Here is a 22,700-nt window from a genome sequence, read left to right as displayed (position 1 = left end):
GGAAGAGAGTTGGTGATAGGACAGAGCCCTGAGGAACACCACTGTTGATAGATCTAGGAGAAGAACGATGGCCGTCTACAACAGCAGCTATAGAACGACCAGAAAGGAAGCTACAGATGAAGGCACAGATAGATAGATAGAAACCGTAAGAGGGCAGCTTGGAAATTAAAGATTTATGCCAGACTCGATCAAAAGCCTTTGAGATGTTAAGTGCAATGGCAATGCATTTGCCAACGTCCCGAAATGAGGATGACCAGGAGTCAGAAAGGTAGGTGAGAAGATCACCAGTGGAGTGTCCCTGATGGAACCGATACTGATGATCAGAACGAAGGTTGTGATAGGAAAGATGCTTTAAAATTTTTCTACTAAGAATTGACTTGAAAACTTTTTAGATACAGGATGTTAAATCAATTGGACGATAATTAGAAGGTTGAGAATGGTCACCCTTGTTTGCGACTGGCTGAATGAGAGCAAACTTCCAGCAAGAGGGAAAGTTACAAGTTCATAGACAAAAAAAGAGTTTGCCTAGGCAGGGTGTAAGCACAGATGCACAGTTCTTGAGAACACGAGGAAGGACTCCATCAGGCCCATATGCCTTGTTAATATTGAGGCCTGTGATGGCAGAAAATACATCAGCTGAAGAAATTTTAATGTCAGCAATGAGGAAATCAGAGAGGGGAAGTGATGGAGGGACAGCACCGGAATCATCTAAGGTGGAATTGGAGGAGAAAGTCTGAGCGAAGAGATCTGTTTTTTCAGTAGCCATCAGAGTAGAAAAGAGGAGGGAAGGATGATGAGGTAATGTTGTTAGAATGGTTTTTGGCAAGGTGCCAGAAGGAGTGGGAAGATCTCGAGATGGAGAGTTGAGAGCATTTAGTACAGATGAAATTATTTTTAGCAGAGCGAAGAACAGACTTAGCACGATTCCAGGCAGAATCGTATAAAAGATGTGATTCAGGGGTGGGTTAGCTCTAGTGCCTTTTATAGGCCCTCTCCTTGTTGCGGATAGCATTAGAACAAGCATGATTAAACCAAGGCTTTCTTTCATTAGTCAAAGGATATGAGAAAAAAATGTATGCTTCCATGCCCGAGAGAATAACCTCCATAATGCGCAAGGCACAATCAGATGGCTCCCGGGCATGGAAGCAATAATCATTCCATGGAAAATCTAAGAAGTACTGCCTGAGGGCCTCCCAATCCGCAGCTCCAAAGTGCCACAGACGACGTTTCTTTGGAGGGTGCACAGGCCATTCCAGAGTGACAGGATAGGTTAAGGTGATAAGGTTGTGATCAGAGGAGGCCAACGGAGAGAAAAGATTAACAGTGTAAAAAGAAAGAGTAGTAGTAAGAAAGAGGTCAAGTATGTTGGAGTTCTCTCCATGGCGGTCAGGGATACGTGAAGGGTGCAGTACAAATGCTCTCAACTCTCCAACTCGAATTCTTCCCGCTCCTTCTGGCACCTTGCCAATAATCTTTCTAACAACTTTACCTCATCATCCTTCCCTCCTCTTTTCTACTCTGATGGTTCTCTAGCTATTTCTTCTACTGATAAAGCAGATATCTTCGCACAGACTCTCCTCCAATTCCACCTTAGACGATTCCGGTGCTGTTCCTCCATCACTTCCCCCCTCTGACTTCCTCTTGGCTGACATTAAAATTTCTTCAGCTGATGTATTTTCTGCCATCACTGGCCTCAGTACTAACAAGACATATGAGCCTGATGGAGTCCCTCCTGTTGTTCTCAAGAACTGTGCTTCTGTGCTGACACCCTGCCTAGGCAAACTCTTTCGCCTTTGTCTGTTAACTTGTACCTTTCCTTCTTGCTGGAAGTTTGCTCTCATTCAGCCAGTCCCAAAGAAGGGTGACCACTCCCAACCCTCCAACTATCGTCCAATTGCTTTAACGTCCTGTATTCAAAAGTTTTCGAGTTAATTCTCAATAGAAGAATTTTAAGGCATCTTTCCTATCACAACCTTCTTTCCGATCGTCAGTACGGGTTCCGTCAGGGACGCTCCACTGGCGATCTTCTCACCTACCTTTCAGACTCCTGGTCATCCTCATTTCGGGACTTTGGCGAAAGCTTTGGCATTGCACTTGACATCTCAAAGGCTTTCGATCGAGTCTGGCATAAATCTTTAATTTCCAAACTGCCCTCCTACGGTTTCTATCCTTCTATCTGTGCCTTCACCTACAGCTTTCTTTCTGGTCGTTCTATAGCCGCTGTTGTAGACGGCCATCGTTCTTCTCCTAGATCTATCAACAGTGGTGATCCTCAGGGCTCTGTCCTATCACCAACTCTCTTCCTCTTATTCATCAATGATCTTCTAAGCTGTACATCTAACCCTATCCACTCATATCCTGATGACTCCACCCTTCACCTTCCCATTCGGTTCCCGCAACGCCAATCTCAACAGTTACTTCAACAAACAAGGGATGAGGCTATGGCACACCTAATGTCTGACTTGGCTTGTATCTCTGACTGGGGTAAAAATAATATGGTTGTTTTTAATGTATCTAAGACTCAGTTCTTACACCGATCAACGCGACAAAATCTTCCACAGGTATACCCACTAATGTTTAATAATATTCAGCTTAATCCCGCATCATCCTTGAACATGCTTTGGGCTTCATTTACTCGGGACTTATCTTGGAAAGATCATATTACATCTCTTGTAAAATCTGCTTCCAAGAGATTGGGTGTGCTAAGCCGACTCCGCTCTTTCTTTACCCCTGCACAATTGTTGACTCTATACATGGGTTTTATCCGCCCCTGTGTGGAGTACAACTCTCTTGTGTGGGGAGGCTCCCCACATACAGCTCTTCTCAGCCAGGTCGAGTCAAAGGCTTTTCATCTCATTAACTCTCCTCCTCTTACTGACTCCCTTCAACCTCTGTCTCTTCGCCGCACTGTTGCATCTTTATCTATTTTCTATCGCTTCTTTAATTATCACTGCTCCTCTGAACTGTCTGCTTGCATTCCTCCACCCCTACGACGGGAGCGTAGCACCCGTCTGGCAGCAAACTCTCATCCCTTTTCTGTCCAGCTCTCTAATGCAAGAGTTAACCGTTACTCCCAGTCTTTCATTTATGCAACAGGTCAACTCTGGAACTGTCTCCCTCTGTCTGTATTTCCTGCTGCCTATGATCTCCAGTCTTTCAAACGCAGTGTGTCCAGGCATCTCAAAATGATCGGATCTTGAATTTGGCTCTCTGTTTTATTTTGTTTTTCTCTTGGAGGGAACTGTTACTGCGGGCTCATTGCCTTTGGTTCCTTTTTCCTAGCATAAAAAAAAGAAACTGCTCTAGGTCATTAAGGATAGAAAAGGTGTAGGCTTGTTCACCAGGTGGATCAGTGAAAGGAGAGGAGAGCCAAGGGTGGTGGTGAACATTGAAATCTCCTAGGATGGAGATTTCAGAGAAAGGAGATATGGATAGTATGTGTTCCATCGTAGAAGTAGTATAGTAAAAGAATTTTTGATAGTCAGTAGAATTAGGGGATAACTAAACAGCAAAGATATATTGTCAGAGAATGACAGGAAAGCTGAAGCCAGAGTGTAGAGAATTCAGAAGAATCGAGTTCAGGAACACGAGAGGAAGACAATGTCGTTGCATATATATACACAGCATCCACCTTTGGCTTTGAAATGAGTATAAAGAAAGTAGGAGGACACAGAGAAGGGTTTCCTGTCAGTTGCTTCAGGCATCTGAGTCTCAGGAAAAGTAGATGAGGTTATATTACATATATATATATATATATATATATATATATATATATATATATATATATATATATATATGTATATATATATATATATATATATATATATATATATATATATATGTATATATATATATATATATATATATATATGTATATATATATATATATGTATATATATATATATATATATATATATATATATATATATATATGTATATATATATATATATGTATATATATATATATATATATATATATATATATATATATATATATATATATATATATATATATATATATATATGCAAGGGCATTACAATGAAAGGCAGTCGGGGTGATGGGTGGGAATGTCTTCAAGTACATCAAGTGTCATAAATGACTTTGTGTCATAAAAGACTGTGTAGGTTCCTTTGTGGTTGAGTTATACATATATTTTAGATTTTGGGACGAGCGGTTTTTATATCTTGGAGTAGCTTCCCATTTGTCATGTAGTGACAGGAGAGGTAAAGAATAGTATGGGACTATTTTTATTTGTCTTGGAAATATTAACAAGTCTCTCACACAGAGCGTAAGTATAGAGTCCCGTCCCGCTATCTATCTCTCTGTCTCTCTCTCTCTTAAATTGCCAAGCCCTTCTCACTGTGACCTGTCTCCTCTGAGGCCTGTCTCCTTCTAAGCTTTCTTTCTTAAATTCTGGTGAAACAGGAGACGTATCACGTGTGTTCCTCGTGGATGGAAAGTTTAAGAAGCCTGTGTGTGAGTATGTGTGTATATGTGCTTGTGGTTACCAGGTCTTTGTTCACGAGAGGACTGCTGACAGCTAACTGCATCATCTCCTTACTGGCCGCTGTCGTCAGCTTTCCTCAGTGTAACTTGCAGCCTCATTTCCTTTTCCCAGGCTCGCAGAGGGCTGTCTATCTATCTATTTATCTATCTATCTATTATGATTTGTAATTATAATACATTGCTCGGCAGCGCGAAAATGGCGTACCATCGACAGTTAATAGTCCTAACATATGAATACACATTATATACACATTATAATGAACTTATAAGCTAATTAAGTGAAATACATAATATTGTAAAAGTAACATAATTGTATGAATATTGTATACATATATTATTCATAGTAAACAGTGATTATTCAGTAATATTACATTTTAAACAAGTTGTATACATATTTGAATAAATGCATTAAAGTAAATTATTTAACTGTAATACAGTATGTACTTGGGTTATTATAGTGAAATGTATACATGCAAGAATAAAAAATAGTTTAAAATGAAGATTATGGTAAGAGTTATTAATATTTCATTTAAAGATAATGGTACTGGTCTGCCATATATGGGTCATTCTTCTTTGTATTTTTTTTTTATATATATATAATTAATACTATATACAAAATATATACACTTCATTCAGGGTGGTTAACTGTGATGTTAACTCTCCCCCCACTAAATAATGACTCCAAATTAGCAATTCTTGCATGCATTCTGTGCATTGCCAACAGCAGTACTGCAACTACAATGCAGACGATTATAAAGACAGTAGGTGCTGGGCTATACACATAATATGGGTTGAACATACTCAAACTCAAATCTTCCCAGGGCTTCATTGTTTCATTGATCAGCTGCATAGTTTCAAACTTAGGTGAAGTCAGCTTAATACTTGTGCTCATGTTTAAGTTCATATCAGGCAGTGGGTGGAAATGTTTGTGTGTATGATTGAGAATGGCGTAGTGATTGATGGTGGATAAAGTAGACATGGCTGGTGTAAATACCGCACAGTAATCTAGTGCTATGTATAATCCTGATGCTGATGTATGAGATGGTGGTATATCTGGACAGACTATGTAAACTGATGTGTTATTAGGGAAATAAAAAAAACTGTGAGTGTCCAATGAGTTGATGGTGTACAAGTTTATCTGGAGCAAAAGTGAAGTTGCAGTGATGATGAATATTGTCATTTCTGATGATAGCCATTTCACAAGGGACTGTATCAGTAGGCTGAAACGTGAAAATGTACGTAGGACAAAGATGAACAGCATGTAAGGATGTGCGGCACTTTCGTTCAATCGTTGACTCACTTGCGAAAGTGACAGTGTCCCGTCTCTTGGAGACCATGATGAGTTAGGTGTCTGTGTTGATGTTGATGATGACCAAAGTGTTGTTATTTTTATAGGGGAAGGGGTGTATTTGGTATACTGTGAACAGGTCTTCAGTGATGAATGGTACATGAACTACCACTGATGTTGGTGTTAGTGTTGCTTCTAAATACGGGTAATATTGCATAAATTCCCTACTGCGGAACAACGGCTTCAATTTATGTTTATGTATGCCTTGACTAACTATCTGACGTAGCTCATGAACTGGGAGTAAGTCATTTGTGATCTTGCCATCACCAGCATTCGAAATTCCTTGCATAAGTGCCCTGAAACGATCTCTAGTGTTCTCTAATTGTAGTAGAATCGTGTCAATATGTTCTGTGATGATGGAGAAGTGCTGGAAAAGAGTAACGTTTCCCTCTAATTCATTTATTTTATCTACACTCTCGAGAGCTACGTTTTCTGCTTGTTTCAGATTTTTCACAATTGTCTTCATTGCTGAGTTCTGTCCTGTGATGAAGTTATCTTGGTATGTTAGTACCTGAGCTATCTTATTAAATTTGTTGTTTATTTCTTTAAGGTCATCCTCTGTAGCCAATCCAAAGATGTTCCCAAGAACTGCGCCGCCCAGGTCGAACAAACCGCGCTTTTGGCGAGTACGGGTGATGTTGTTCCTGTCGCTCAGTACCTCCGTTCCATAAGATGGGAGATCTTGGATCATGACGAGCATAGTTGACTTCGCCTGTTCTTGTTTCCATTTCGCTAACTTCACCATTTCATTCACTTCCTTGGTGTTATGTGCTTGTGAAACATAATTTCCTATCATGAAGTCCAGAGTTCGCATCGGCGTCGCAAGTCTTTCTAGATAAGTAGGTAAGTCATACAAGTAATCTAGACTTATTTCAATACTCATGACGTCCTTAACGATTGTAGTCGTGGCCGTTGGAGCTATGAGGCATCCTTGTCGTACTATATGCTTGGGGTCTAGGTGCGCATATCCTCTTACTATGTAGAGGAGAATCCATAGCATAAGTCCCTTCATCGTAACCTACCGAAAAAAAAAAAAATCTATTAATTTCCTATAATGCTGTGGTCGATGATAGTGATGATGTGCGTTACGGTTGATTGTTATTTCATTTATAGAAGGAGTTTAAATCGATATTTAATTCTCGTAAATGATGTACTGTAGATTTTATTGGAATAGTTGCACCTATGTTCGATTGTTTGGTATATGACCTTAATTTCTTTTTGTAATCATTGTTGTGTTCTTGCTTGGTTTCTTGAGGTACGTTCACCTGTTCGGTTGTATCCGAGGCTGAATAATTATGTGATAATTCCCTTGAAACTCGTTTTAAATGGTCAATATGAACTTGTTTCTCCTCGCCACTTGAAAGTGATTTAATTAAAACTTTGTTTGCTTTTATGTTAATTACTCTGTATGGGCCCTCAAATTTTGGGGATAATTTATTGTCTCTCGTATGAATGACTCCGTAAACAATGTCTCCTAAGCTGATAGGTGAATCTTTTGCCTTCTTGTTAAATGCCTCCGTCATTTCTTCCTTGGACATCGTTAATTGTTTTTTGACTCTTTTGTGAATGTTCTGGAATTCACGTAAACGGAGTTTAGAGTAATCATCGTCATTGTATATAGGCATGCTGTCACCTTCTAGGAGCTCATATGGCAATTTTTTATCTGTGCCATATATAATGAAATGTGGTGTGTCACCGATGGATTTATTTATAGACCCATTAATTGAGGCCTCTACTCTGGGAATCCAATCATCCCAGCTCGCATAATTTTCACTGAGAATGTGTCGTAGCACATCTAATACCTTTTTATTTTGTCTCTCTACCAACCCATTCGATGCTGGGTGATAGGCCAAAACATTAACCTTTTTGATGTTGTATTGTTTACATATTTCTTGTAAGATCTCAGAATTAAATTCTCCTCCATTATCACTTATTAATACCTTTGGGGTAGTAAAGCGACATATTACATTATCTGTTATTGCCTTTGCTACTGTCTCTGCTGTCTTATCTTTAATTGGAGCTAAAATGACATAACGGGAAAAATGATCCGTTGCTACGAATAAGTATAGGTTATTATTGTATGATAATGGCATCTTGAGTAAATCAACAGCGACAACGTCCCATGGTTGATGTGGTACAGGGTAATTACCCATCGGTGCAGGTGTGATTGGGTATCCTTTGTGTTTCGCACATGATTCGCATCTGTCTATATGATTGTTTATATCTTTTCGTAATGAAGGCCAGTAATATAATAGCTGGGCTTGGTTGAATGTCTTATCCTTTCCAGGGTGTCCTGCATGTGGGCTGTCGTGTATCAATCGTAATACTTGGGGTATCGTGTCATTAGGTACTACCAACTGGTTAGTATTTCTTTGGCGTTTTGGTTGTTTAGAGTTAATTTTGTATAATGTATTATTGACCATTGTGAATTGTTCAAGTGGGACATGCAGTTTGGGTAATTGTATGTCATCTCCACTTTCTAACTTGTATATTACTTTAGACCAATTTGGGGTCAAGTCTTTGTGCCTTTGCGATATCCTCGTGGTTTGGGATATTTCCTTTGAGATCTAACGCCGCGACCTGAATTGTGTTCGGGTTCCTAGATAATGCGTCAGCTACTATGTTCATTTTACCTTGTATATAATGAATTTGTACATTGTAGTTTTCAACTGTTCATTTCCATCTTGCTCTCCTCCCAGAAAGGAGTTTTTCTTTAAACATACCCACCAGTGGTTTATGGTCGGTGAATAAGTGGATTTCGTAACCATATACCAAATCTCGAAACTTTTGTAATGCAAAAACCACTGCAAGTGCCTCTAAGTCTGTAGTACAATAATTTTTCTCCGCACGTCTTCTTTGTATGCTGGCAAATGCAATCGGTTGATTCTTTCCTCTTTTATCTTCCTGCATCAGTACAGCCCCTAATCCTTTAACTGATGCGTCTGTACAAATAAGAAATGATTTTGTGTAATCCGGATATGCTAAACAAGGTGCATTTGTTAGTTTAATTTTTAGATTGTTAAATGCCCTTTTTTGTTCTTCTTCCCATTGGAATACAGCATCTTTTTTGAGTAGTTGGAATAGAGGGAAGGCTATATGAGACAACTGTGGTACGAATGACCTATAGTACCCAGCCAGACCTAAAAATTGTCTAACTTCGTCAGTCGTAGTGGGTTCAGGAAAATCTCTCACTGCCTGTATTTTGTCATCAGTGGTGTGAATACCATCAGAACTTAATTTGTGGCCTAAGAAATTTATTTCCTTAAAGCAAAATTTGCATTTAGAAAGTTTAATTTTTAATCCAGCATCACTAAGCTTTTGTAAGAGTAAGTCTAATTTCCTGAGATGATCCTTAATATTCTTCGTTGCGATAATAATATCGTCAAGATAAACAAATATTCCTTGTCCTAAAATTCCGGACAATACGTAATTCATAAGACGCTGGAATGTGCCTGGGGCTGTCCTCAGTCCCACTGGCATTCTTGTATATTGATAATGGCCTCTGTTTGTTGAAAAGGCAGTGTATTTACGTGACTCCTGAGATACCGGAATCTGATAGTAGCCGTTTAGGAGATCGATGGTCGAGAATATATTATTCTCAGGACCAATATTCTGTAGAACATCGCTTAGCAATGGCATGGGAAATCTGTCTGGTATTGTGTGATTATTTAGTTTACGGTAATCTACTACCGCACGCATTTTTCCATTTCGTTTGGGCACGAAGAATAGGGGGGCATTCCACGGGGAAACTGAAGGCTCAATAATTCCAAGCTTTAACATTTCATCGACATACTGATTTGCAAGTGTACGTTGGGAGTGTGGTATGCGGTAAGCTGGTACGAAAATTGGTGGTGTTTCTGGGTGCACATTAATCATGTGATTAATCAAGTTAGTACACCCTAATTGTTCTCCGGGCAATGCTACGGTGTCCCTGTGTGTTTCCAGCAGGGTTAACAAATCATTTTCTTTGTCAAATTCACCTGAGTGAATTAAATTCTCTTTTATTCTTTCTCTATCCGTAGATTTTATCTCACTTGTTACTCCAGCTATAACTATTTCCTTCACAGGGGCGGAACATTTTTCAATATTAACTATGCAAGTTCCCTTTTTCAACTGAACTTCCCCATTCATGTGATTAATTATGAATATCTGAGTTTGCCCTTCGTCGTTCGTATGACATAATGTGTTTTCTACTGACAATCCCTTTACTTTACATAATTCTTCTAAGACAAGAACAGTACTATTCCGTAATTTGCTCTTTATGGTAACCTTCATGTATGAATTAGGTGGTATAACTAAATCATTAGTGAGATGGGCTGGAAAAATTGATAAATCAGTACTGTTATCTGGGTCACTAATTCTGGAGGATGGGGTTGCTGGTGTAAGTGGATCTATACACTCATCTGTTTGTGTATGTTTGTTTAAGCCTTTAATATTACCAATTCTTTTTGGCTCTCTTCTACCAATCGGTGAGGGCTCTGAAGTTATTTCCTCTATGATTCATTATCAAAGTCTATTCCATTCATTTGTGGGAGTATAGTTATGTTCTCAGCTCTCATGGATCTTAAGCCCAGTAACATATGAGCTTTAATTGCTAAGTTTTCAACGATATAGAAAAATGCAGAGAATGGTCTTGTAGTTTCTGTGAAACTGAGATTTAATCTTATCATACCTTTCACTGTAATCTCTTGTCCATCTACTGTGTATAAATCTAAATCAGCTTCATCCAGAAAAGTTATTATCTTTTTATTTTTAAGAATTCTATTTAGTTCTTCATGTGTTATTAAGTTCACTGGAGAGCCTGTATCTAAAAATAAGGAAACGTTTTGATCCTCACATACAGCTGGTATCAAGATACACTCATTTCCCAACATGCCTCCTATGTGAAGTTTAGCCTTGTTCTTCTTTACGTTTGTTCGTTTTTTGTCATGACTTGGTCTTCCCCCAATTTGAACATAGACACAATTTTTTCTACTGTTTTGCAATCACTAGTCCAGTGCCCTTGGCATCTATGATGCCTACAGTAAGGACCAAATCCTTGTGTCTTTTGTCTGTCTTCTTTTGCCTTGATAAAGCATTCATACCTTGTGTGTTCTGGTTTTGCACAATAATGACATAGAATGGACCTATCCCTTGACTGTGACCTACGAGATGATTTCCCATAAGACCTGCTCGGGCTGCGCGAAAACTTATGAAACTGCCTGTAGAAAGGCGTCTGGGAACGATTTCTAGGCGTCTTTGTTTGTTTGGGCTGCCTCATTTCTGGTCGCGATCGATTTTGTTCTCTGTTTGGGGTCGGTGTAGATGTTTTCACAGCTGATACTGTCTCAGGTACCCTGATTCTACCAGAATGTGCATGTTTGTCGACCACACCTGCTTTACTGCACTGCATCTCTACCTCGTTCATTAAGTCTAGCAAGCACATTCCTGGGGTGTACGCGATCGTCTTGGCGATCTTAAGGGTCCTATCAGGTAATTTACACAAGGCAGCTACATAACCAATGATGTCCACGACGAGGTCTGGGGACATCTTTCCATCATCTGTTATCCAATTAGAATTCTCCAGAGCAGCTAACAAAGTTCTCTTGATTGTGGAGACATCAGCAATTATTTCACTGAGCACATGGTTTGTAGTGTGCTCCCTTACAAAATCTACAATTTTATGTAATTCTGGAATTATACCTGGCAGGAAGTTCATACCTCCAGAAAATTTCTTCAGAAATTCAGTTTTAAATTCATTATATGTCCTAGCACGATGTAGCTTATCAGAGCGCAAAAAATTGCTTGCTGGACATCTTTCCTGGCTTATGCAAGATGAAAAAATTGCAATTTTCTCTTGTTCATCTAGTATGTGGCGCTTGATGAACATTTTTTCGCACTGACTGACTAATGAAATGACATCAATGCTATCTTTGTCTGTGCCAGAGATTTTTGGGGCAGTTTTATCCTCGTGATACACAAACACGTGAGGTGTGGTTGTTAGATCAGCGGTATTTGTTTCTTGATCCATTTTTAATGATTTCCCTGTTAATTCAACTTGTACGTGTTTATCGTTGTGTGAGGGAATGGTGGAATATGTATGACCGGACCGGTGAACCCTGTTAAGTATATTGGCATACGTATGCAAGGCAGCGGCAAAGTCGACACTCTCTGTGTCTGATGGGGTTTCCCACTCATCATCTGAAACTCCCGTATTTGTTTCTTTATCTTTAGTGTGTGGTGAGGTTTGTACAAGGGGTGGGCTGCCTCTTAATTGTGAGTCTGATGTTGTGGCAATTTGTGTGTCATCTGGTATTAACGTGGGTGGTGGCGAAAATAGTCCTGTCATTAAGATAAGGTGTTATGAAATACGCCTTTTGTTTATTTATGTCCTAGCAAAATAGATGAGTAAATAAGTTGAATATAGCTAATTTTAGCACTGAGAAGAAATGAGCAAGTATAATTTTACCCACTTGATACAGATCGTAGAGGTGTGTCGATACAAAAGTCGATCTCGGAAGAAAAATACAGGTTTGATTGAAGATTTCTTGATAATTCTAGTGGTGTGTTGATGGACGATATTACTCAGGAAATTCCATGGTGGTTAACGGCTGTCCCATGCAAACCTCAGCATAGAACGTCGAATTTCCAACTTAACTGTGAAAATAAATGAGTATGAGTAGGAGCTATGTGAATAATGAGTAATGAGTAGTGGGTGAGAAGTGCCTGGTGTCAGTCACACGTTGCTTGGCATGGCAGACTCGCATTGTAATGTCATCTCAGCACATGATGACGTCGGCTTCCCACACTGGTAGCTGTGGTGAGTGAATGAGTAGCGATGAGTAACTAGAGTGAAGACGGATGAGTAAGACGAGTTGTGAATATGGACTTGGTGTTTTGCTGCGTGTCTTGGCCTCTGGGTCAGGCGTAGGCGGGAGAGAGTGGTGGGGGCTTGTGTGCTTGTTGCTTCGGTGTTTCCTCTTCTTTACTTGCTTTGTTTTATATTCTTCTTGTTGCTGCTTGAAGTTACGTGAAGATTATAGAGTTGTTTCGTAGACTTGTAGACTATTTGCATTGTAGGCTGTATTTTGTCGGGATTCACTGTAGACTGAAGCTAATCTTGTAGAGTATCGCCTGCTTTTGTAGAAATTTGCTTTTAATTGGGAAATGATGTCCGTAGATTCGCTGGTTCGTCGTAGAAATTGCAAGATAACTTGTATCAGCGTGATGATCGTGGAAACGGAGGGGGCTGGTTGGAGAGAAGTGTCAGGAGCTGGTTGTAAGTTGTTGGTTGTGAGAGGTATTATTTTTGTTTTCAATCTTGATATTTTGTAGGAATTCAATGTTGATTCGTAGACGAGGTTCGTATACGTTCGCTGCTACCAAATGTCATAAATGACTTTGTGTCATAAAAGACTGTGTAGGTTCCTTTGTGGTTGAGTTATATATATATTTTAGATTTTGGGACGAGCGTTTTTTATATCTTGGAGTAGCTTCCCATTTGTCATGTAGTGACAGGAGAGGTAAAGAATAGTATGGGACTGTTTTTATTTGTCTTGGAAATATTAACAAGTCTCTCACACAGAGCGTAAGTATAGAGTCCTGTCCCGCTATCTATCTCTCTGTCTCTCTCTCTCTCTCAAATTGCCAAGCCCTTCTCACTGTGACCTGTCTTCTCTGAGGCTTGTCTCCTTCTAAGCTTTCTTTCCTAAATTCTGGTGAAACAGGAGACGTATCACGTGTGTTCCTCGTGGATGGAAAGTTTAAGAAGCCTGTGTGTGAGTATGTGTGTATATGTGCTTGTGGTCACCAGGTCTTTGTTCACGAGAGGACTGCTGACAGCTAACTGCATCATCTCCTTACTGGCCGCTGTCGTCAGCTTTCCTCAGTGTAACTTGTAACCTCATTTCCTTTTCCCAGGCTCGCAGAGGGCTGTCTATCTATCTATTTATCTATCTATCTATTATGATTTGTAATTATAATACACAAGATGTATGAAATAGATACGCAAAGCAGAAAACAAGAGTCCAGGGGGTCTGAAGAGTTGACTGATTGATTGTATTAAAATCTGGCAGCACAACTGCCACGGTCATATGCCACCGGACAGCAAGGTAAAAGACGCAGGAAAATAAGAAGTCGATATTCAAAATTAAGTCAATATCTGTTAGTAGGTATAAAACACTGAAAATAATAAAAGAAATGTTTATGAAATATCAATTACTTATAAAAGTGGAAGAAGGCCCTCCACCTGACGAAAACTGAAAACATCAGTAATATCGCTAGAAGCATCACCAAGCATCGAGGATAAACTGTAGGTACCATCTGCCGCCTTATGCCTATGGAGGAATGTGTGACATAGGTCCCTCCAGACTCGGACACTCGACCAGCAAGTGATGGACAGTAAGGGGAACAAGGTATTGATCACAGTATGGTTGAGTCTCACCAGTCATGAGGAACCCATATGTAAGATGAGAGTGCCCAATGCAAAGCCTAGCAAGATACACCTCCATTCGCTGAGACATGGAGTGGAGAACCCTTGGCACTCTCTGAAAGATTTTTTATTTTATTTTATTATGAGCAGCACCATCCCAGTGTCTCTGCCAAAATGTATGAACTGCGTACCACAAGTAAGGTGTTACATCAGATGCAGGAATCGGGTAGTCAGTTGGGGGCTGTTGAGAATATGCAGCTTTAGCTAATGTATCTGCCCTCTCATAGCCCACCACACCAATATGTGCGGGAACCCAACTGTAGTTCATATGGCGGCCATGACGGCCAACAAGAAAAAGCCATTCTAAAATTGATAAAACCAATGGATGAGATGCATTAAAAAATTTCAGTGCAGACAGAGTAGTTTGCGAGTCACAAAAAATCACAAAAACTGATTGGGGGAGAGTAAAAATGACTTTAAGAGCATATAAAATTGCAGTCAGTTTCGCCACATACACTGAAGTAATGCCAGAAAAGCTACCGCCACTACTATAGGAAGGGAAGACAACATCAAATCCTACTCCAGTATTGGCCTTAGACCCGTCAGTATAGACGGGGACAGAACCTCTTGAGTGGAGGCATGTTCTAAAAAAAGAGAGAGGGACACCTGAGAGGGAAGTGAGCCCTTTTTTTCAGCAATGGAACTACAAAATATCACATTGGGGAGTAGCTAAGAACCCACCCTTGGGATCTGATGTGGACAAACCGCAAGTCTCGGAACAAAGAGAGATAACAATACTGACCGGACCCTGTAACCAAGGGGCTTCGGGAAACTAGGACTGATGTCATAAACAGAAGATTGGGAATCCTGGGACTCTATGGCACAAGAAATTGAGTCTGGAATGTGGTGACGGTACCAGCACCTCATCATCAGCAACTGGCGTCGCAAATCCAAGGGGAGTACACCAGAATCCACCAACAGACAATGAAATTGGGGATGATCTGAATGCCCCGGTTGCCAGATGTACACCAGCATGATGCACAGAATCTAATATCCGGAGACGGGCATCTGTTGCAGAGTAGACTTCACACCCATAATCAAGTCTAGAAGGGATAAAAGATCTGTGCAAGAGGAGGAGGGTCTGATGATCAGCAACCCAAGAACTATGTCCAAAATCCTTAGAAGACTCGAAGCTTTAATACAAGTTGCCTTCACAGAACGAATATGAGGAAACCAGGTTAGTCATCTATCAAACAGAAGACCCAACAACAAAGTCTCTTCCTCACAGGATAACCTCCAACCATAAAGATACCAATCAGAGTCTGGGTGAACCCCCCCGAAAAAAAACAACAAAAATGCATAACCACTGTCTTTTGCAAAGAAAAATGAAAGCTGTGAGACTCAACCCACTCAGAAATTCTATTAAGAGCTAGCTGTAACTTCCTCTCCATCAGAGACATTCTAGATGCAGTGAAGGAAATTGAGAAGTCATCTACATATAATGAACCTCGCACACCATCAGGAAGTCCACTGATTACCCTGTTGATGGCCACAGAAAAGAGGGTAACATTAAGGATACTCCCCTGTCGGGTACCCCATCTTCAAGTGCTCGGGCATTGGAAAACACTCCTCCCACTCCACTCGGACCCTTAAATAATGGTGAGATAAAAATTTTTGAATAAAAATGGTTAAGTGCCCATGAAGATCAAACTCAGGAAGTGAAAGTAAAATGCCATGGCACCAGGCAGTGTCGTATGCCTTCTCCAAGTTAAAGAAGACCGCGACCTGGTGTTGGTTAGTGGAGAAAGCCTCACAGACTGAAGATTCCAAGGACAGTAGGTCATCAGTGGTAGATTGCATTTTACAAAAAAACATACTGCACTGGAGACCTTGAATTTGGCTCTCTCTAGTATTTTGTTTTTCTCTTGGAAGGAACAGTTTTTGTAAGCTCGTGGTCATTGGTTCCTTCTTCCTAGCATAACAAAAAAAAGTAATTGCCCCTCTCCAAATACCTTATGAGCTGGCCATTAACCATCTTCTCCAACACCTTGCAAACACAAGAGGTCAGAGAGATGGGATGATGATTTGTTGCCTGCAGATGATCCTTTCCGGGCTTTGGGATGGGGATTACCACAGCAACTCCCCAGGAATACAAAAACTCGCTAGTACACCAAATTCTGTTATACAATACCAGCAAAAAGAAAAAGGATTCATCAGACATAATGATGTGAAAAGGCGCATGGAATATCATCACAGCCTGGAGACGAATCATGACACAGCCACAAAGGAGCCCGAACCTCAAAAATAGAAAAGGGGACATTGTAAGACTCTCCCTCAGAAGATGTGATGCTGAGGCTACAGGATTCCAGGTGCTGACATTGGCATGCCGAAGGCAATTCAGTTTTCTTTTTAGAAACAGCTGCAAAATGCTTGACAAACACTTCGGTAACAGCAAAGGGATCAGTCACAGTCCCACCCGCATAAGACAAAACAGGAGGGGAAAGAACAGGTAACTTGCCAGAAATCTTTCTGACCCAGTTCCACACTTGGGTGAGAGAAGTCCTTGGGTGAAGGGAGAGAATGTACTCCCGCCATGAAGCACGTCTGGCCTTCAATACAAGACGTGCATGAGCATACGCCCTCCTAAAAGCCAACAAACATTGAGTGACCATACGATGATGGGGAAGCTGAGAGAAGGCGATCTGTTTAGCCCTCACTGTAGAGGTGCATTTAGGGGTCCACCAGGGAACTGGACATTTAGGAAATCGACCAGAAGTCTTAGAAATAGATAAAAGGGCTGCTAAGTGCAATACATCAGCTATATGTGCCACCGTCTCATCAGCATTACCAAAATTGTCTACAGTGTGGACAGTGGAACATAACTCTCTGAAGAGTGGCCAGTTTACCTTGTCCAGGTGCCAGCAAGGAAGACGACATTGTGGCTAACACTCAGGGGAGGTTAGAATAATCGGGAAGTGATCACTGCCATGCAAATCTGGCAACACACCCCACTTAAAATCCAAAATAGCAGTAGCTGAACAGAGAGACAAATCAATGGCCATGAAAACACTAGTCTGCCAATGAAAATATGTCATCTCATCTGAATTCAACACCCCCAACTCCTCATCCTCCACCAAAGAAGCCAACATAACACCTCTAGGGTTTGTTATACTGTCACCCCACAGTGGGTGACGGCCATTCAGCTCACCCAGTAAAAGAAAGGGAGATGGAAGGTCATGAATCAGCCGGGCAAGATCTACCCTCTCAACAGAAGTACTTGGAGGAAGATAAAGACTACACACTGTATATTGGTGGCAAAGAAAAATATAAATGGCAACAGCCTGCAAAGGAGTTGAAAGACTCAGACAAATGAATGGGAGATCACAGCAAACTAAGGTTGCAGTACCACCATGATGTCCCTGGCCAGGTAGAGGATCAGAATAAAATGCATGAGAACCAGGATGACTGGAAGGAACAGCATCATCTACCATGGTCTCCGGATGCACATGCACAGAGGAGTAAATTGAGAAACAAGTTGGCACAGCTCCTCATAGTTAGCACATCAACCTGGACAGTTCCACTGGATGATGGAACCCATTGTGGAGGGATGATGATTAAGTGCGGGACTGTACACCTGACAAGCGAATGATTGAATGAATGAAACTGTGAGATGGTGGCACAACAGGAGAGGTCATATGCCGCCGAACACAAACATTAAAAGAAAGTCAAAATATATAAAAAATTATAAAAAGCAAAAAGAAAAGCAATGCATAAAACAAATCAATAATATAAAAGAAACAACCAACACTAAAAACATGGTGGAAAGATAGAGGTTAAAATTAGAACCATTATCATTAAAACACTATGGTAAAACCCTACAGCTTGTGGAGAAGACCAGAACTCAGTACAAAGGAGAAGGTGTCTTCCCCCATAGCACAAGCCTCTTCCCCAAGCACCAGTTAGAGAAAGTATGGTCCATCGCCGGCTCGGCACCTGGAAAGGTAACACCGACAGAGGTCCCCAAGATTGGGACATTCGATAAGAAGATGCCACACAGTCCAAGGAACCAGACAGTCATCACAGTAGGGAGGGGACACCCTCTCCATTAAAAAAACGTGAGTCAGCCTAGTGTGACCAATCTGGAGATGGGGCCAAAGCTGTTTCCCACTGTCAGGACAGTCCCACATGCCCCCCATCACCCAGGTTCCAACGAATGCTGTGAAGTTTATTCGCCCCTGCTGCATTCCACCTCCTCTGCCAGCAGAAACAGACAGCCTCCACAGTGTTTGTACATAAATCCTCAGATGGGACATGGAAATGAGGAGAGGTAGGGCGAGAGGCAGCAGGTCTCTCCAAAGAGTCAGCACGCTCATTGTCCATGACCCTCACATGTGCAGGGACCCAACACTGTTGTACAGAGTATCCTCACCTACATAATATGAAGAGCCACTCCAAGACAGACAGGACTAGGGAAAGTCATGGGAAGCCATGGGACAAAGCTTATAGGGCACTGGCTGAGTTACGAAAATGGTAAAAGAAGCTGGAGGAAAACTAAAAATCAATTCAACCGGAACAAAAATGGCAGTAAGTTCAGTGATAAAAACAGACGCAGAAGGAGGAAGACTCCCACCACGGCTAAAATCACGAAAAATGACACCTAAGTCTGTCTCCACACAAGATTTGGAATCATCAGTATATACAGGGATCGAGTCACTTGATGCAGAGGCATGTTCTAAAAAGTAAGACAAAGCTGCCTGTGAGAAAAGAAAGGCCTTCCTCTCAAAGAATTAAGCACATGGTTGTATCTCTGAGAGAAGCCAGGGAGCCATTGGGACACGCATAGGGCAAACAGGGGAGGACTGGACACCCAACTCCCTCATGGCAGCCCTCACTCTGTACCCAAACGCATGTGGATAGCGAGGGTGAGTGTCATAAAAGGAGAGAAGAGCAACCCCAGAGACAGCCTTACAACTCAGTGAGGCCAGAAGACGGTGAAGATGGTGCCAACACTGCACCATCAAGGACTGCTGGCAGAGATCCGGTGGCAGTTTGTTCACATCAACCAACAGACTTTCAATCGGGGAAGACCGGAAGGCCCCAGTCGACAGACAAATCCCAGCATGGTGGACCGAATTTAGTGACCACAGCCGTGCCTCAGTTGCAGAAAAGTTTATCACACACCCATAGTCTAACTTGCTCCTTACTAAGGCATGGTAGAGTTGGGGCAGGATGGTTCTGTCAGTGCCTCAAGACAAGTGAGATAGAGTCCATAGGAGAGACGGGGCATGGAGACATGACAGTCTTAGTGAACGTATATGAGGTACACACGTCAGTTTCCTGTCAAAAATAAGGCCAAGAAACCTTGTCTCATCCACACGTTGCACCCTGTGGCCACATAACTGGAGGTCTGGGTCAGGGTGAATACCTCTCAAGCGGCAGAAATGCAAGGCCACGATCTTTGTTGGGGAGAAACAGAAGCAGTGCATGGTGGCCCACCAAGAGACCCTGTCTAGAGCGAGCTGCAAGCGACGTTCAGCCATGGACATTCGGGAAGCAGCATACCATAGGGCCAAATCATCAACATACAGTGAAGCCGACACCCTTTCTGGAATTGAACACACAATTCCATCCAAAGCTATGGCAAAAAGGGTCACACTGAGGACACTTCCTTGAGGCAACCCTTCCTCCTGAGGGTACGAACGAGACAGGGTGATGCCAACCCTAACCCTGAATGAATGGTCACACAGAAAATTTAATATAAACAGGGGCAGCCTGCCACGTAAACCAAAAGAATGGAGTTGTTGGAAGATACCAAACCGCTATGTAGTATCATATGCCTTTGTAGGTCAAAGAAAACGCACACCAGATGCTGCTGCTTGGCAAAAGCATCACATGCTGCAGCCTCAAGATGGACTAGTGCATCTGTTGTTGAGCGACATTTTCAAAAACCAGACTGACATGGAGAGAGACATTCATTCCTTTCTAGGAAAAACATTAGGCACATGTTGACAATTTTCTCAAATAATTTACACAAGCAAGATGATAAGGCAATTGGCCGATACTCCAGGGGACGGTAACCTGCCTTCCCCGGCTTCTGGAATGGCAGGACAATAGCCTCACGCCAAGAGGAGGGAAGACAAGATTCCTTCCAGAAGCTATTAAAAAGGTCGAGGAGAAAAGGCAGTGCATCATCATTCAGGTGCCGAAGCATTGCATAGGGAATATCATCTGGCCCTGGTGAGGTGTCATGACAAAGGGAAAGGGCAGATTGGAGTTCATGATAAGAGAAAGGGAGGTTGTAGGACTCCATACTCCCTGAACGGAAGTCCAGCACCCTTGCCTCCTCTATCTCCTGTTGTCTGGCAAAAATTGGTGAGCTAGTACCTCTCTGACTGACTGCCGCAAAGGCAGATGCAAAAATGTCGGTCACAGCTGCAGGGTCACCAACAGGCTCACCATTAGACCTCAGCACGGGGGACCTGCCTTAAGTGAATTTTCCCGAAACCTTTCGCACTCTCTTCCACACCTGAGATACTGGTGTCTTTGAGTTTACAGATGACAAATAAGCCATCCTAGAATCCTACCTAGCTGTTTCAGTACCTAACGGGCCTTAGCCCGCGCCCTTCTGAACTCGACAAGATTATGCTCTGCCCTGCATCTATGATAACAGGAGAATGCTAAGTTCTTAGCACGTACAGCAACGCTGTATTCCTCATTCCACCATGGGACAGGTCGATAGTGGTATGTGCCAGAGGTTTTAGGAACAGCATGAAGGGCAGCAGAATGCAGAATGGAGGTAAAGGATGAAACAGCCTCATCAATATGCGGAAACTCTTCAACTGAGACATTAACAGAAATCTGAGAAGAGGAAAGGGACCAGTCTGCCTTATCCACTCTCCACCTCGGTAAACGAGAACAGGGACTAGATACTGCTGCAGTAAAGAGGATGGGAAAGTAATCACTTCCATGGAGATCCTCCCAGGTAAAGTCCAGGAGACAGGAGAGCAGATAGAGAGGTCAATTGCAGTAAATGAGCCCATTTTGGGGTGAAAATGTGTTAACACCCCAGTATTGAACAGGGCAAGATCCTCATCCTCCAATAAGGACGCCAACAAACTTCCACGTTGGTTAACAAGACAGTCACCCCACAGAGTGGCGACCATTAAGGTCTCCCAAGAGAAGAAAAGGAGTAGGTAACTGGACAAGAAGGTTCTCGAGTTCCAACCTACCGACTGCTGTGTTGGGCTGTAAATATATGGAACAAACTGTATACCAACGGTGGGCATACAATCCCACAGCAACACACTGGAGGTCAGACTGGAGGTGAACTGGTTGATGAGGGATGTCAGTCCTCACCAAAACAGCACTACCTCCTGCAGGACCCTTGGTTGGTGCTGAGTACAAAGCATCGTACCCAGTTGGTGCATGAGGAGTGGCAAACCACACAAGAGTTTCCTGGAGACATACACACAAAGGGGAATAAGTCAGGAGGGTCCATAGCTCCTCCCACTTACCACGCTGCCCTCGACAGTTCCATTATAATATACTGGCTGAGAATGCCATAGCACCTATTGTGAGGATGGAATCAGGATAAGGGGCGAGACAACCATGCCTCCCCAAGTGGGTTTGGATTGATGCTTATGTAAGCCCTTTGGATGAGCCTGTCCAGCACCAGAAACCCGCACCCTCTGTCTAACATCCGAAGGCAAACGTGAGGATGAGGAAGTTAGTTTTACAACACTGCTTCTTGGAATGTTTGTTTGGAAGGAGGCTTGGGGGCCGACTTTGGAGATGTAGGATGCCCAGTACCCTCATCACAAGGCCCAGAAGTGGAAGTAGAGTCCAAAGGACTCGAATCATTTGTGGAGGCCATCCTATGCTTCAGATCTGAAGCACCAACGAGCTGTCCAACAACCTCCCCAGGTGGGGACTGGACCAGAGGTGAACCATCAGCTTCAGCTGTCATCTGGCTAGATCCCTCAGCTTGCTGGACAGAGGGAACAGGAGAGGTGTCAACAGAAGGGTCAACAACAGAGACCTTAGGTGGCTGGTTTTCTTGTTCAGAGGAACCTGATGAACATCGGTGACATTTGCCAGGTATAGATGGAGCCTCGGGCATACTAGGTATGACAGAAGGAGTCCAGTCAACTTGGACATCTGCCACCACCACAGAAGTGTACAAGTCGTCAGCCACCAAAGTGGGGCGGAAACAGTCAGAGTAGCAGTTGGGCAAACATAATTCTCACCAGCAGTACCAACCATGGGGACAGCATTCTGCATATCACAAGTTGAAGGAATGGGTACTGGAATGGGTCGATGCTGCCTCTGAGATACAGGGCGATGCAATGGTATTCTAGAAAGGACAGAAGCATAAGTAACCCTGGCTGAAAGAAGAGAGTCTGGGCTCTCGTTTTTACTTCATGGAATGGAACCCT

Source organism: Coenobita brevimanus, chromosome 35 (genome assembly GCF_032717465.1).
Source record: "Coenobita brevimanus isolate Jiangsu-jjx chromosome 35, ASM3271746v2, whole genome shotgun sequence".
Classification (NCBI taxonomy): Eukaryota; Metazoa; Arthropoda; class Malacostraca; order Decapoda; family Coenobitidae; genus Coenobita; species Coenobita brevimanus.
The sequence above is the reverse complement of the archived record's forward strand: the minus strand, read 5'-3'. Positions refer to the sequence as shown.